The 15,629-nt window shown below is 40.9% G+C and overlaps 1 protein-coding gene across 6 annotated transcripts in view; it reads left to right on the top strand.

Moving 5' to 3' along the window:
- CTBP1 (C-terminal binding protein 1) overlaps positions 1-15,629 on the top strand; it is a 430,675-nt gene that overhangs the window by 5,606 nt on the left and 409,440 nt on the right. The window lies entirely within an intron of this gene.

Raw genomic sequence — 15,629 nt, 5'->3', positions numbered from 1 at the left:
CATTTTTTAGCTTTTGATGAAGGTGGAAACACCCTCCCCCCCCCCCCCACAACAGGCAGAGACAGATGATATATCATCCTAATGTCAAACAAAATGAAATGTAATTTGTCTCAACCACATCCAAATCTATTTATAAAAATGCCTGCTTGTTGAACATATCAAGGCATCTACATGTAAAACCTTAAATCTTAAAGAACAATGATTCAGTGTCCGGATCCCTGGTTAAATCAGATGTGGTAACTATGGTGAGAGGTAAAGTTACTTAGATCCTCACTCACCATGCAAATGTGGATCTGTCCTCACAGAATGGAGATAAAGGAGAAAAGGATTACAGGATCTAGGGAGAAATTTTTGAGCAGAAGACCTGTAGCCTTACTCTGGGAATTAACGCTGAAGAGGCGTTTAGAGCAGGGGCAGTATTGAGGTAAACATTGTGTTGTGGCATATTCTGGTGATATTTCTAGAAAGGAATCTTTCTTTTTGGTTCTGACAGACGACTAGGCAGCCTCTTTTTTTTTTTTAAGAATGGTTTCATTCCTTAATGGGAACAATCTTGTCTTTATTAAATCATCAAGATGATAATCTCCCCATGTAAAACAAATAGACAAAAAATCCTGGCATAGATTTTTATGACACCAAGTGACAGCATAAGGAAAGCCTGTTAATCCAGGCACTTGGGATTTACCTGTTTTTGGGGAGTTTTTTTTTTTTTACTTCTTCCAGGCTGAACTGGTTTTCTTGAATTTTTTTTAGATAATATTTGAATTGAATTGCCTTTATTTTTTTTTACATGCATATGATACATGTATAAACATTCTTGAATAACTTCTACAATGTTGATGGCATGAAACATAAAATGGCCTACTTGAAGAGAAGATGTTTAAATAACACTGGTCAGAATATCAAGTTTCTGTTTTTTATTGGGGCAGTTGGATTGCAGCCTGACAGACTTTGACCATGTAAGTCCTTCTTCAGCTGAGAAGTTAAGGTGATGTGTTAAGCTGTTTTGGGAAAGAACTTCAGCTGATTATGCTGATCAGCATAATAGGGATGGGATTGTCATGCTTATTTTTTTTGAAGAAAAGTTGCTAATTATACCAATGCGGAAGAATAGGACAAAGAAAAGAGGCTAAGTGGAAGAACTGGTTACTAATTAGCCACATGAAATATTTAGGAAATAAGGAGACTGGGAACAGGTCAGGTTTAATTTCCAGTTTCCAATTTCCAATAAATGGTGTCACACAATCCTAGTATAGATGCAAAATTACAATAAAGGAGACATCAAAGGGAAAAGGTATGATCTAAAATACGTTAAATCATACTGGCCAGTGTATTGCAATCAAGTTTAGGGAATGCATTATTACCGTTACAAAAAAAATCTACTTTTAATATATTGTGGAAGAGATTTAACTTGTTTGGAGGACATGGTGGAACTTGCAATTTAGCATAGTTCATCCTACACTTTGTCAATAGTAGATCAAATAAGCTTCTTAAAAGTTTTTAGTGGGACTATGTTTTTCCGACTCCTGTACCGAATCATAATCACATTCGTTCTCCTACCTGTGTCTAGTATTTGTTACAAAACCTTTGTTTAGAAGGTGCATTACCAGGATGGAACAATAAGCAATTGTTTTACTTGTTTTAACTGTATAAAGAGGAAAGTTGTACATATTAGTTGCACAGAATTGAAAATGTAATGACAAATTAATGTAAGGTACACTGTTGAAACTATATTTTGCAATACAAAAAATACAATATTTTTTTTCTCACAATTGCTTCAGTTCCAGAAAAGCATTCAAGAAATGCCATTATCTGTTTCATGATCTACATATGCATTTTGTTAGGGACGAATAGTTTCAATTTGGTTTCTTGTGGAGGAATAATTTGGATTAAAATTAGGTGAAAAAGTACAGTGATAATGATGGGTTATTTTTAGTGTACCATGCAGTTTGTTTATTTTAGACTTTTATATAAAGTTACAATTTCTGTTTAAAATAAAAGTTTATCACTTTTTCCAGAACAAGCTGAAAAATAATCACGAGTTGATATGCAGTAATTGTACCTTCCATCCCTACTTCATTATGTTGCTTTTTTGTAATCAACACTATTCTATTTTGTAATAACAATGTACATATTAACATATATCAGCTGTGGCAGGATTATGGTTTGGCAACTAAGGCAGTGGTTTGGACTTAAGACACATGGGTGCTGCTCACAGCTTTGTTGCTGCCTAGCTGGTAGGCCAAAGGCAAGTTGCTTTACTGTCTTGTGTCTCAGTTCTCCCATCAGTAAAATGGGGATAATTATATCTCCTGTTTAAAGTGCTTTGACATCATCTGATGAGAAGTATAAACCATAGGTGGTAATGGTTATTTTATTAGTGAAGCCATGATGTAGGAAGTATTCTGGTGGCTTCTTCCTACTGAGAACTTGTATGACTTGTTGATGCTTCATTTGAAGGTTTTTTTTTATTTACTACTGAGTTGTCATCCAGCATTTAAAAATTCAGGTCAGTTGTTTAGATTAGAGCTGTCCAGCTTCTTAGAGGCTGGAAGCCAAATGCTCTGCAGGACACACCAGCAGGGGTTCTACATGCCTCCAGGCTGTTTCAGGGAGAGCCACAGGCTCCTGAGCCACTGTCCATGTAGAGGTCACCCCCCTGCCCCCCCATTACACAGGTGCCTCTTGCACCATGGACCTGTGCCCCACTCTACTGCTTCACCTCACCTCACCTCTCTTCCTCTGGTCCCCTCCCCACTGCTGCATTGCATGCCTACATGGCCAGGGAAGCTGAGGCCATGTAGTGCTGCACTGTTCCACCCCCTGTGGCAGGGCCAGGCATCAAAGGTGAAGAAGAGAGGGGGAAGCGGCAGCTGGACAGGAGCCTTGAAACTGCAACTCAGCCCCCTGCAGGCTGCTAGTTGGACAACTCTGGATTTTACTGGGAAATGCTCAGATAAAATGTGGAGTGGGTGTATATATGGAATCAGAATATTTGGTCCTAATTTTGAAACTCGAATTCCAGGGAGAATATGATGATAGAGTTTTGGGAGTGGAGATGAACTAACTCTAAAACAAGCATTGTTAGTTAATATTTAGAAATATCCAGTCGTTTTACTTTAAAAATGTAGTGTACTAACAGGGCAATTCCTAAATCATAGCTTTCAATAATTTCAAAGAACTGTTCTTATTTTATACTTAGAGCAGAGACATGGTTGGCCATGTTAGTCTGAAGTTGGGCGGAAGATGTGCACAGCAGCGCTTTAGAAGCTCTCGAGGGCTAGGGTGTCACCTTGCCCTACCTTCTGCCTGACTTCAGACTGACACCCTAGCCCTAGGGAGCCTCTAAAGCGCTCCTGTGTGCATCTTCCGCCTGACTTCAGACTAATACAGCTACCCACCTCTCTGCTCATGGAGGGCACCATGCTCAGCTGAAATGGACTGCAGTCAATCTACATAAGAAACATGCTCAGGTGTTCTCACATATCTTCTTTCTGATCACATGCAAAACTGAAAACAGCATGAAGTGTGGAGTTGACTTGTTCAACAGCCTTGGTTAAGACTGCTAGAAGAATAGTTTAACCAATAAACTTGTTATAAATTCAAGAATATTGGCAAAGTAATCTCCCCAAAACTAAATTTAATTCTTGTAAATTTCATAATTTATATTCTTAATTTCTGTTTACAGATTACATGGAATTTACTTCATCTTTTAGGTATTGATCTTGGGCATGCCTATTAATATACTTAACCATAACCAACTGAAGGGTCTCACTGATGTCATGGGGTCTCCTCAAGTCAGAGTAAAGCACATGCAAAAGTATTTTCAGGAAAAGCCTGCAGTATCTTTCTGGTTCTTCTGTAAATTGATCATATGCAATTGATATGGCAGTCAGATTGAATGGAAACTCTAAAGTGCTCCAAGATCTTTGTTATATTGGTGACACTTTAGAATACAAAAGGAGGAGGGGAGAAAGAGGAATGATGCTCTTGCCCATCTATGTATATATCCTACAGGCTTGTGTAAATTGATCTCAGTCCATTGATTGTGGGTGAAACGTTCAGAATAATTTTAGTTTGAAAAGGTGTGAACCACATAGTTTAGAAGGAATTGGACTGACTTGTTAGCCTGCACAGTTTTATCCTTATGCGGAGAGGAAGGATTTTTAGGGGGTGATTATCTTTTATTGGAGCAATTGCATGATTGGAATAAAGTTAGATAAGCTTTCAAATGCAAGCCATTTGTCACAAGGTCTATATCCTAATATGTGGTGTTTTACCATAGTTCCCAACAGTGCTTATTGTTTATGACTTGCCTAGGACTGATCAATTTTTAATCAATAAGTCCCATGCCAGACTGAAGCAACTGAGTATAAAACCAAATGTTAAAAGTTACAAAATCATGGTTTGGTACACTTACTACATCATAAGAGAATTCTATGGTTTCTTTCTTTTTTGTTTTACAATGATTCAGATGTCTGTCAAAACTATCTTTCTTTTTTGCCGGTAGAATCGGTCTTTGTTCCCTTGTTGAAAATGCCATTGCTGCAGCACTGTTGGCTGTTTGTGGGCAGTTTAAATGGAAACTAGAACACCATTGTAAGAACAAAGTTATCTACAAACTTCTTAAACTCTTTTAGAAGTTGAAGACATTTTTTCCCACCAGTATTCCATTTAAAAGGATTGTTTTTTTCTTATGGAGAATGAGCCAACATGGCTCAGAATTCTTTTGTTTGTTAGTGCAACAATATTTTCAATGTCAGCGGAGCTTTTGGAGTTGGTCTGAGTACATCAGTGATATGAAAAGTGTTGTTTGTCCTATCTAAATAAATGGCTGTTTTGTAGGTTTTTTCACTAAGAAGCCGAGGGAGTCTTTAGGTGTAAACATTAGAAACCAAAGCGCATAATGTGCTTAGTGAATTAGAACAGTTGTTAGGTAGGTAAAATTTGCAGCTTCAACTACAACTTTAAAAGGGAAATTGTCAAGTATTAAAATTTAACTTTTTTTTTTGCATTTGGAGAGTCTTTGTAATTTCTGTTATGCTGCCAATTTATAGGATGACCCTTTTTATTGTAATAATCAGGGCAGATCGCCATGCTGTGATTTAGTGCTTGTTGCAAACTGGAGTATGCAATGACAACACAACAGTTCTTTGTGTTGTTGTCAGGATGAAGTAACAAACCATCCGAAGACTTTTAATGTGCTGTTTTATTGTTAGAATCTCTTAATCTGTCATTTCTCTAGTATTACTTTTTGCTACCATTCCAGTAACCATATGTGCGATTTATAAATTCAAACACTTCTTATTTTTTTGGTTTGTACTGTGCTTATACTTACGTGACATAAAAGTAAAGAATTAAGTTGATAAAATAATGTATTAGTCAGATCTTTTTTTAGTGTGTTATCTCTTCTGAACAACCACTCCTTTTCCTTCGTTCAGTCCTGGAACGAGGACGTAGCAGTTATATCAGTCTCATAAACAGCTGGTATACATACATACCTGGAACATAAGCGATAGGGATTTGATGCAACAGTTAGCATCTCATTCTGTAGGCCCTCGGTCTTCACTGCCCATTTCTCTTTCTGACAAAGATAAGCCTCAATATGGGTGTCATAGTGTTTTAGTGATGTTTTAGATGTCTTGATCTAGGAAATGTGCAAGAGGCAAGGATGCTTTTGAGGGATATCTTTTATGGTACCAACAGCATAGTTGGGCTAAGAGACACATGAACATAGGTAGGTAAATGCTACTTACAGAACAACTACTCCCTTTTTGCCCTCACAGCCCTTGTTCTCAAGAGACATTTACTAAACATCTTCAGAAGGTGGGCCTGGGAATAAAAAAATCATAGCTTTACTGGACGCTTAAAAACTGGGGGTGAACACAGACATTGACTTAATCACTCATTACAATCTATTATGTGCTAATCTGCAGTTCACAGGTGATAATTTCCCTCTTTCCTTCTGAATAGTCTTGGTCTTCCACTTAAGAGAATGCAGCAGAAAGGATAACTTGTCTTTTACCTAACCTAGGTTTACCATATGTTCAGGTTTTCCTGGATGTGTCCTCCCAGCTCCATCCAGGCGTATTTGTGTTGTTTTTTTGTTTGTTTGTTTGTTTGTTTTTTAAATATCAACGAATGTCCAGGATTTTGCTCTGCCTCCCCATAAGTATCAAAGTTTTTCCCAGCACTTCCTGGCTTGCCCCAGTAAGGAGCTGCTTGGGGCTGGGTGGAGGGGCATCACATGCGTCCCTGTGAGGGGGGCGGGTGCCTGTTGGTGCTAAGGCTGCAGCAGGGTGGGCAGGCAGGGGAGGTGCCTGCCCCTCCAGCAGGTGAATGGGGTGGGGGGCAGGGGGCTGCAGTTTGGGAGTGAGGGGTATCAGCAGGACTCGGGCGGTAGGGGGCTGCAGGTTAGGAGTGAGGGGCACCAGCAGGGCTGGGGGAGGTTCTGGCTTGAGGGTGAGGGGCACCAAGGAGGTTGGGGATGCAGGGCACAGGCAGCGCCAGAGGGCTGTGAGTTGGGAGTGGGGCTATCAACAGGGACGGGGTGCTTCAGCTTGGGAGTGAGGGGCAGCAGCAGGGCTGGGGGGGCTGTGGCTTGGGCGTGAGGGGCAGGGGAAGGGCTTAGGTATATCACTGCCCCCCTACAATCATATTACCCCCCAACCCCACAAGTGTCCTTTTTTTTTTTTTTTTTTTTTAAACTGGAAATACAGTAACCCTAGCTAACCATGATAATACCTCTCTCTTTTTACAGTCCTGCATCATTCTTTTAAGTTGACTATTTATTTACATACAGAGTTTTACATGGGTGTTATTGTGCCTGTTGCTTGGCTCAAGCTGCCTGCTTCTTTTCCAGTCCTGAGGAAGGGTACTTGGTGCTCAAAAGCTTGTCTGAGGTCTCTCCCATCTATGTAGTTGGTCCTGTTTAAGATATCACCACCCCAAAATGTTTGCCTTTCTTGATGTAAAGTCGGTTAGGGGAATGTCTGATCACTGAAAAGTGATTGTTTTTGTTAGGCTTCTAATGCTAGAATATATGTTAAAGATCATCTTAAGAATGAAAAAAATTACTACTTTATTGTTCTTATTAATATATTGATTTGGTAAACGGTTTCCTTTCTCTCAGGAGGTTTGTGGCAGAATGTAAAGATTGTTTCAGAACCAGAAAGTCATCAGATGAATGTCTCCATATTCTCCTTAGCTCTCCTGTTTGAAAGATATGGCAAAGCTTTTCCCCCACTTTCCTAGGGTATAGAAAGATCTTATCTTCCCTGTATGAGGCTCAGTGTTAGCAAGGCACTTAAAGTTGACAGTTCACCAGACTTTGTTTTGTGGTACTTTAGATAGAAAGAGTTTGTCAGTTCGAAAAATGATTGAGAGGTCTCATTTCATCGTACTTTTACTCTTCATATATTTATTAACTATTTGGTGTCTTTGGCTGTCATCCTAAAGGATGTTATATGTTCATATAGGAAGAAGAAACTATTTAAATCTATTTAAAGATAATTCTCTAATATTTATTAGAGACTTTCAGTACTACCTTTAGTAGCCTGAACAAAAAGAATCAAGATTATTTAAGTATTGGTGAATATTTTTTAGTACAGACAGACAAAGCACTTGAACCATTCGGAGAATGTCACTGATTGGAAACCAGTTCGCACTTGTTCCAGACCAGAGGTGTCCACCACGCATCACTAAGGGTTCTCGATAAAACGGCCATCTTTTATGCCGCACAGTGCCATTGAACTGCCATCAGGAGGTAGTAGGGAATACTCAGCCCAACTGCAAAATTTCTGTTCTGCCTTTTCACTGACATTGAGCTCAATAAAGACCCATTCCTACACTTCACTGAAATCTGTGTGATGGTACCTGGGTTGATTGTGCTTGGTGGGAGGGGGCACTGCCCGGACCCCTGGTTCTGGATTCCTAGGAGCTAGGTGTTTTAGAGATGCTAGAGTTTTCTGGTTTTTTGTTTGTTTGTTTAAAGAACAGTTTTCCATAAGTCACTCATCAATTTATTTCAATTCCTGAAAGTGGACCAGGGTTTGGTGCATCCCAGGTCGATTTGGGGATGGAGGTAAGCAGGTAGGGAGGGCTGTCTGGGGGCTCAGGGGACAGATCTGCACTGCTTTTAAACAGCTGGACAGTTTCCTTCCGTTGGTGGCAGTGCAGTCCTTGGGTAGCCCCCAGGGCCCTCAACCTCCAGGCACACAGAAGCAGGGATCTAGGCAGCCCCCTGACCTGGCCGCTTTCCACTCCAAATAAGTCTAGGATGCATGAAACCCTCGTCAGTCGCCACCAAGAGAAGGAAATCGATCAGCTCTTTTTAAAAGTGGCAGAGAGCTGTCCTCAGAGGCCCCAGCCAGGGGCACTGGTCAATGGCATTCGGGGCAGTAGAGTTCTGGCTGTGTACCAGAGCAGCTAATGCAATGCAGGGCTTGAGGAACAGTGCAGTGTGGGATCCCTGGAAGACCAATCGGACACTAGTCACCAAAAACTCTGTGTCCACACATAACACTGAACCAATTCGTGGAGAACTAGTTCAAAATAATACTAGATTATCCAGGTATACTTTAGAAACTGTCTAAACCATTCCAAGTGGGCTTCTGTGTCTGCATGCTTGTGGTTTAAACTCTATTCAAACTGGCATAAGTGTTATATGGCAGTCCACGCTCCTGCTGCCCCAGACAGAAACTCCCCTGGCCTCAGGGGCCTGATCCTGGGGGGGAAAGGACCCCAGATGCCCTGCCCCTGCTTCTGTGGGGGATGGGTACACATTTGCAAGCAGGGCTTTCCCCATCTGCTGATGCACCCCTGTGTCAGGGTTTAGGGGAATCCCTCCGTATGTGTGTGCAAAGAATAGAGGGGGGTACGGGAACTGCCATAGGCAAACAGACATCAAATGCGAAAAGGTGGCACAAATTGTTAGTACTTTTGTTGGAGCCACAAAATTTAAGCACTTGTGATATAGCAAAGGGCTATGACAGCTGTTCACTTGGCTTTTGTGCTACCTTAAAAAAATCAGTGACTGTTCACAGCTTTAGAGACCTTCTAACCTGGCATACTAAGTTTGATCACCAACTTTTGCACTAGGATGGTAGTGATTAGTACTATTAAAAATTAAATGAGGAATAATTGCTTTTCTTTTATGGTATCCAAACTATTTAAAGGTATGTTGGACTTTGCCCAAAAGAGTCTGAGGCTATTTATCTCTACATTTGACACACGTGAAGTTTTCAAAATTCACATAATAATATGTCTGTACAATAGGAGCCATAACCTAAATTTTCAGATTACCATATTCTGAATCTCTATTTCTGAATCCTTCGTTATTTTGGTAATATAAAATGTAAATACAGATCTTTTTAATTCAGAGAAGTTGTGAAGGGGGTGACATCAGTTCTTAGTTGTTTTCCTAGTCAGAGAATCACCTCCTGGGAGTAGAAAAACTTGTTTGACTATGTGCAGAGACTTTCTACTATGCATTCCTTTCTCTCTCAGGGATTTCCAGGCAACTAATCATTGCAATATCTACCTGCTAGATCCAACAAGACCAGCATACAATTATTTGAAATGATCCCTTCTAATGCCAATTTAGGGTTTGGCTACTTAACCTTGGTTTTAAATTATTTTTCTATTTCTGCTTTTTCCCTCCTCTTTATTTACTACTGCTTTCTCTCTCTTCTCATCTTCATTTTCTAATTTCTGTATTTGTCTGGTAGTCTTCTGCCAAAAGGTCTGATTTTTTCAGTGATTTTTTTTTTTTTTTTTTTTTTTTTTTTTTTAAGGGTTAGATTAGGGCTCATTTTGGTTGTATTTTGCAGGTTGTTATACAGTGTAATGCCTGTTTCTGGGAATGCCTTGGCTTTACGTCCTGTTGGTTTCATCTTTATACTGTAATAATGAAAGTTTATGTTACTCTGAGCATAGTTCTGGAGGAAGAAATGGTTCTGAAATAGTCTAATTTTAGACAACAGATGTTTAATTTGAAGATTGGGGTATAGGCTTTATACTGCTGTTTGTATGTTGTTGAGTTTAGGGACAGCAATCAGGACCAAGTTCTGCACAAAAGAATAAAAGGAAGGCAGTGCTAACCCAAGAAACTCAAAGCACAGAAATTAGTTTTGTAAATGAATGAGGAGTTAGTTATTTGAGAACGTAGTACATTTATATGAGGTCCTGTTGGGGGTTAGCCGATGTCACTTCATATTGTACAGCCTGGAGGTTTTGAATGGCCTGAGTTTGCAACTAGAGTAAGTAGCAATGGTTATCTAGGGCACAAATGATACCGGCTAGATCTTTTCTTCAGAGGAATAAATAAAGCCTCCTGGCAATCTGCATCTAGTTATCTGAGCTCGGTGATAAATAAGAGTTGTGCCTCAGGGTGCAGTGTTTTAACAGCACATAGTAGATGCCTTTTGTGGAGATCATAGTTGGGGTCCTGGATGGTTCCTCAAAGTTTCTGCTTCTTGCCAGCATCTCTCTTTTCCCCGAGTTTTTGTTTCAGCTGGTTGTTTTTCACTCGGGTGTCTTTTTGCGGGCATTCTGCCATATTTGTGGCAACAATAATCAGGTCAGCTCAGATCTACAGCTGAATGTTGTTGATGTATTGGTGCTGGAAGAGGCTATACTTTTAACTGCCTTTTTTTTTAGAGGTATCCTATATTTAAATAAAGAAGGGAAAGGATAAATCTTTGCAAGACTTCATATAATAAGGAAGAGCTGTACTTTGCTGCTCTCTGGATTTGGGTTTGAAAGCTAAGATAAAAAAATCATATAGTTCTGATGTCTGAGACCTGAGATTTGTTTGTAGCCTTCAGGAGCTTATCCACCTGTGCTTGTCTGGATCTTGACTAAGCAAGGTCTCGGTTAGGTGCTAGTGGAGTCTGAGTTTTGCCATTTATGATTCTTTAAATGAGGTTGGAAGAGGCGTGGTGATTTGTACGCCTTCTATGACCAGATGACGTATCACCTGAACAAGGGAGAAGAGATTGATGTCATATATCTTGACTTCAAAAAAGCCTTTGACCTGGTTTCCCATGATCACCTCTTAGAGAAACTGGCCAATTGTCACCTTGGGTCCTCCATGATCCACTGGCTGGAAAATTGGCTCTGGGGTCAGACCCAGAGGGTAGTAATTGATGGAAGTCACTCATCGTGGTGTCCTGTGACCAGTGGGGTCCCCCAAGGCTCTGTCCTTGGACCCATACTGTTCAATGTCTTCATTAATGATGTGGACACTGGAGTCAGAAGTGGACTGGCCAAGTTCGCTGATGACACCAAACTTTGGGGCAAAGCATCCACACCAGAAGACAGGCAGGTGATCCAGGCTGACCTGGACAGGCTCAGCAAGTGGGTGGACGAGAATCTGATGGTGTTCAATGCCGATAAATGCAAGGTTCTCCACCTTGGGAAGAAAAACCTGCAGCATCCTTATAGGCTCGGCAGTGCTATGTTGGCTAGCACTATGGAAGAAAGAGACTTGGGGGTCATCATTGACCACAAGATGAACATGAGCCTGCAATGCGATGCGGCGGCTAGTAAAGCGACCAAAACGCTGGCTTGCATCCATAGATGCTTCTCAAGCAAATCCCGGGACGTCATTCTCCCCTTGTACTAGGCCTTAGCGAGGCCGCAGCTGGAGTACTGCATCCAGTTTTGGGCTCCACAATTCAAAAAGGATGTGGAGAATCTTGAGAGAGTCCAGAGAAGAGCCACGTGCATGATCAGAGGTCAGGGAAGCAGACCCTACGATGACAGGCTGAGAGCCCTGGGGCTCTTTAGCCTGGAAAAGCGCAGGCTCAGGGGTGATCTGATGGCCACCTATAAGTTTATCAGGGGTGACCACCGCTATCTGGGGAAACGTTTGTTCACCAGAGCTCCCCAAGGGATGACGACTAGGTCGAATGGTCATAAACTACTACAAGACTGTTTCAGGCTGGACATAAGGAAGAATTTCTTTACTGTCCGAGCCCCCAAGGTCTGGAACAGCCTGCCACCGGAGGTGGTTCAAGTGCCTTCATTGAACACCTTCAAGATGAAACTGGATGCTTATCTTGCTGGGATCCTATGACCCCAGCTGACTTCCTGCCCTTTGGGCGGGGGGCTGGACTCGATGATCTTCCGAGGTCCCTTCCAGCCCTAATGTCTATGAAATCTATGAAATTTGTGTTTGTTAACTTCTGCCTTTGGTTTCTGGAGAACCAGACAGGACTGTTGCTTGCTTTGGGGATAAAATCTTTAGTTTAAAACTTTTGATGGCATAAGATACAAGCACTCTGAAGTTCCAACATTTTCTTGATAATTGATAATATATGAGAGAGTTAATTAAGCTGCAGTAATTTTTCAGAGTAGTAACTTCATCCAGAATTGCAAGAATTTTTCATACTTATCTACAGGTATAGTGGCAGTACATATACCAGCTGTACAATCAACATGTAACGGAAGTTACTATACAGTGGTATCGGCTTCCAAAGATAATTCCATTCTAGTGATGTGGAAGCATAATATTACCCGGGTACATCTAGGTAACTGTTAGTCAGTACTTGCTTTTTAATGACAATCAATGTCCATGTGGATAGTCTTGACATTTATAATAGCTTATTCAACCACAGATACAAAACATAATTTAAAACTGCAAAATACATCCAGTAATATAGTAAACATGTTATTTCATGATGAGCTTTTTTTTTTTTTGGAAATATGTATAGCTTTGCTTTCTGAAGCCAAGATACACCAGGTTTCTAAGCTGCAACACATATTTAATCAGCTTCTTACTGCACTAGGGCATTTTTTTTTTTTTACACGTGCTCCAGGGGTGGGGGCAGCAGTTCAATTAGAGTGGTTCCAAGAGCCACTGTAATTAAAGTGCTGCTGCTGTCTTGTGTATCAGTGTCTCCATCCTTAAAAATGGTGGTGGAGTTTGATCTCCACCACCATTTTTAAGCATGGGAACACTGATACATGAGATGCAGGAGGCTGCCAGAGTGTGGTAATTGCCACGCTCCAGCAGACTCGATTAATCCAATCTGTTCCAATGCACTGGAATTTCAGCGCATCGGAGCAGCCTCCGAACTCATGTATAGGTGCTGAAATAGTGTCATGTCCAACTACCTGTCAAAGTAATCCATGTCAGATAGGAGATATCAAGTCCCACTTGACCTTGATAGCAATGGCTGCGGTACATTGACAGTTTCATTGATGCACAGGTATGTTCAAACCCCTTTGATTGATGGAAAGCTTCCCATTTACTTTGGGTGTTGGATTGTGTTCTGTAGTAACTTCAGTATTTTCCTGTTTTATCTACTTTTTGTTATGTTCATTGCACATCAAGATTTAAAGATCTGGTGGCAATGACCATTAACTCAATAAAGATGATTAAAAAATGATTTAAACCAAAATGAGTATCCCATTATAGAATGGGTGGGGGCTGGGACTTTATTTTCTACTGATGCAGCATACATGCAACCTTTTTAAGAAAAAATATACATGCTTTTACAAAAGAATCTTCAGAATGGAAGAGTGATACACCAAATAAATACAAAATTCCTATGGTATATTATGTTAATCGTAGTACTACTAGTAGTAGTTTGTACTATAGAAGGTATCTGAGTATTAAACATTCCATGTATTGAAACCAGCCTATGGACACCAATTATTTTTTGGAGACATTTCTGATCATTTATGAGGTAGTTTTGGATGTCATCAGTGGTGCTGGCAATAGTAATTAGGAAAAAATAATATTTGATCATACCAACCTTTATAATACTGAATGAACATCTGCATGGAGGGAAAGTTAAGGTGGCACGGGTTTGGATAAGACAAGCTTGCTTCCACTTAGAACCATAGAGAGAAATCAAAGCTTTTCTGTCTTAATACAGTATCTCTACAAGCTTTCAGAAATAAAAGGGATTACCACATTTCTGTCAAAGATGGTGCTTTCCAGCAGTATTCAGGATGTGAGCCTGTGTCAAATGCTATCTTAACATTCAAGTTGATTGGTTAAACTCCCCAGGATCCTGTGTCCAGGATAAGAGGAAACAGGCAGCACAGTTCTTCCCTGTATAGACATGCTCACTTTCAGCCAGAAGAGACTGTGATGCTCACAGGCACATGCTCACATTTTACTGATCAGAGTCAGACTGTCTGATGATGGCTTTCTTCCACAGTTCCATATCTTGAGAGACATTAGGAGGGTTAGATTAGGCATGGACCAGAGTATTTTTGATAGCTGCCTTATGACGCTTGACTATATAAAAGCAAAGTTTCCTCCCTGTTTTACTAATGAAAAGCCAATTGAAAGGCCATGAACCAGCTAGATTCTACCAAAAGCATGGAATATGCCAGGAAGATCCTGCACCAATCTTGGACAGATCTTGAGTCTGCTACTGTACAGCAACCATGCACCGAATCTTATTGTGGTAAGTGCTGTACAAACAGAAGAAGAAAGGCAGCCCCTCCACAAAGAGCTTACCATCTAAGTCTAAGCAAACAACAACAGATGGATACAGACAGATGGGGGAGCACAAGGAAATAATGAGAGTATCCGTTACTATGATAGGCAATAGTCATGGCACACTGGCAGCATAGCTGTTTGTCATGGGTAATGGGGGGTGGGGTTGTAGGCATCATAGCAAAGAGGATTCGAAGGAGGATAATGAGGTACTTTTATGAAGTTTTACAGGAAGCTTCTCTAAGCAGGAGGGGCAGCTTGGTAGAAAGCATGAAGATGCTTGTTTGAAAATATGAGTGGTAAAGGAAGCTGCTTGATTAGAGACTATTGAGGGAGAAAGAATAGTCTGTAAAGAATAAAAACAAAGGGAAGTGGCTTAAGTTTGATGTCATAAGGAAGGACTGGTAAGGGGATCCATAGAGAAGTGACTGAAAATTAAGTCTATTTGAGGCCTGCATAGCCACTTTGGGTGCCTGTAGACACTGCTCCAATGTGCTGTAATTACAGTGCATCAGAGCAGACTTGATTAATTGAGTCTGCTGGAGTGTGTTATTAGCATGCTCCAGCAGCCTCCATGTCGTGTATTCAGCATCAGAATGGCAGTGGGGTGCTTTAACTATCGGTGATCAAACAAGCTTTAAGTAAAGCACCCCTGCCATCATTTTGAAGTGCAGGGCAGTGAATACACGAGACACTGCAGGTGCTTTAATTAGAGCAGCTCTTGGAGCACCTCCCACCCCTCAGAGCCCATGTAAGGACGTCCTTTATGTTGTCTCCCTCATCACTTCCAGTAAAGGAGTCCAGCAACAACTGGAGTCCAGTCCTAGCAATTTACCAAACACTTTCTTCCTTTAGAATGACAATTGCCATGTGAAATGTCATCTTGTAGACTAAACTACTAGAAGGATCTTCCCGGCCCCCCCCTGCCTCCCCGCCAATAGCTGTTTTATCTTCCTAGTTTTTCTTTATTTAGATTAGGGTTACCAACCCAAGGATATTTTTATTGATGGAGAAACTTTTTTACTGATTGTGTTTTTGCTGTCAGGAAAAAAAAGTGGTGAGGGAGGTTGGCAGTCCTGTGCAACTGCAGCAGTGGCTTTACACCCTGCTTCCCCCATCACGAGGGTTCCCCACTCCACTTGCCAGCAGCCTTGCCAGGCCCATGCCCTAC

Source organism: Alligator mississippiensis, chromosome 2 (genome assembly GCF_030867095.1).
Source record: "Alligator mississippiensis isolate rAllMis1 chromosome 2, rAllMis1, whole genome shotgun sequence".
NCBI lineage: Eukaryota > Metazoa > Chordata > Crocodylia > Alligatoridae > Alligator > Alligator mississippiensis.
This window is presented reverse-complemented; position numbering and strand designations above follow the sequence as displayed.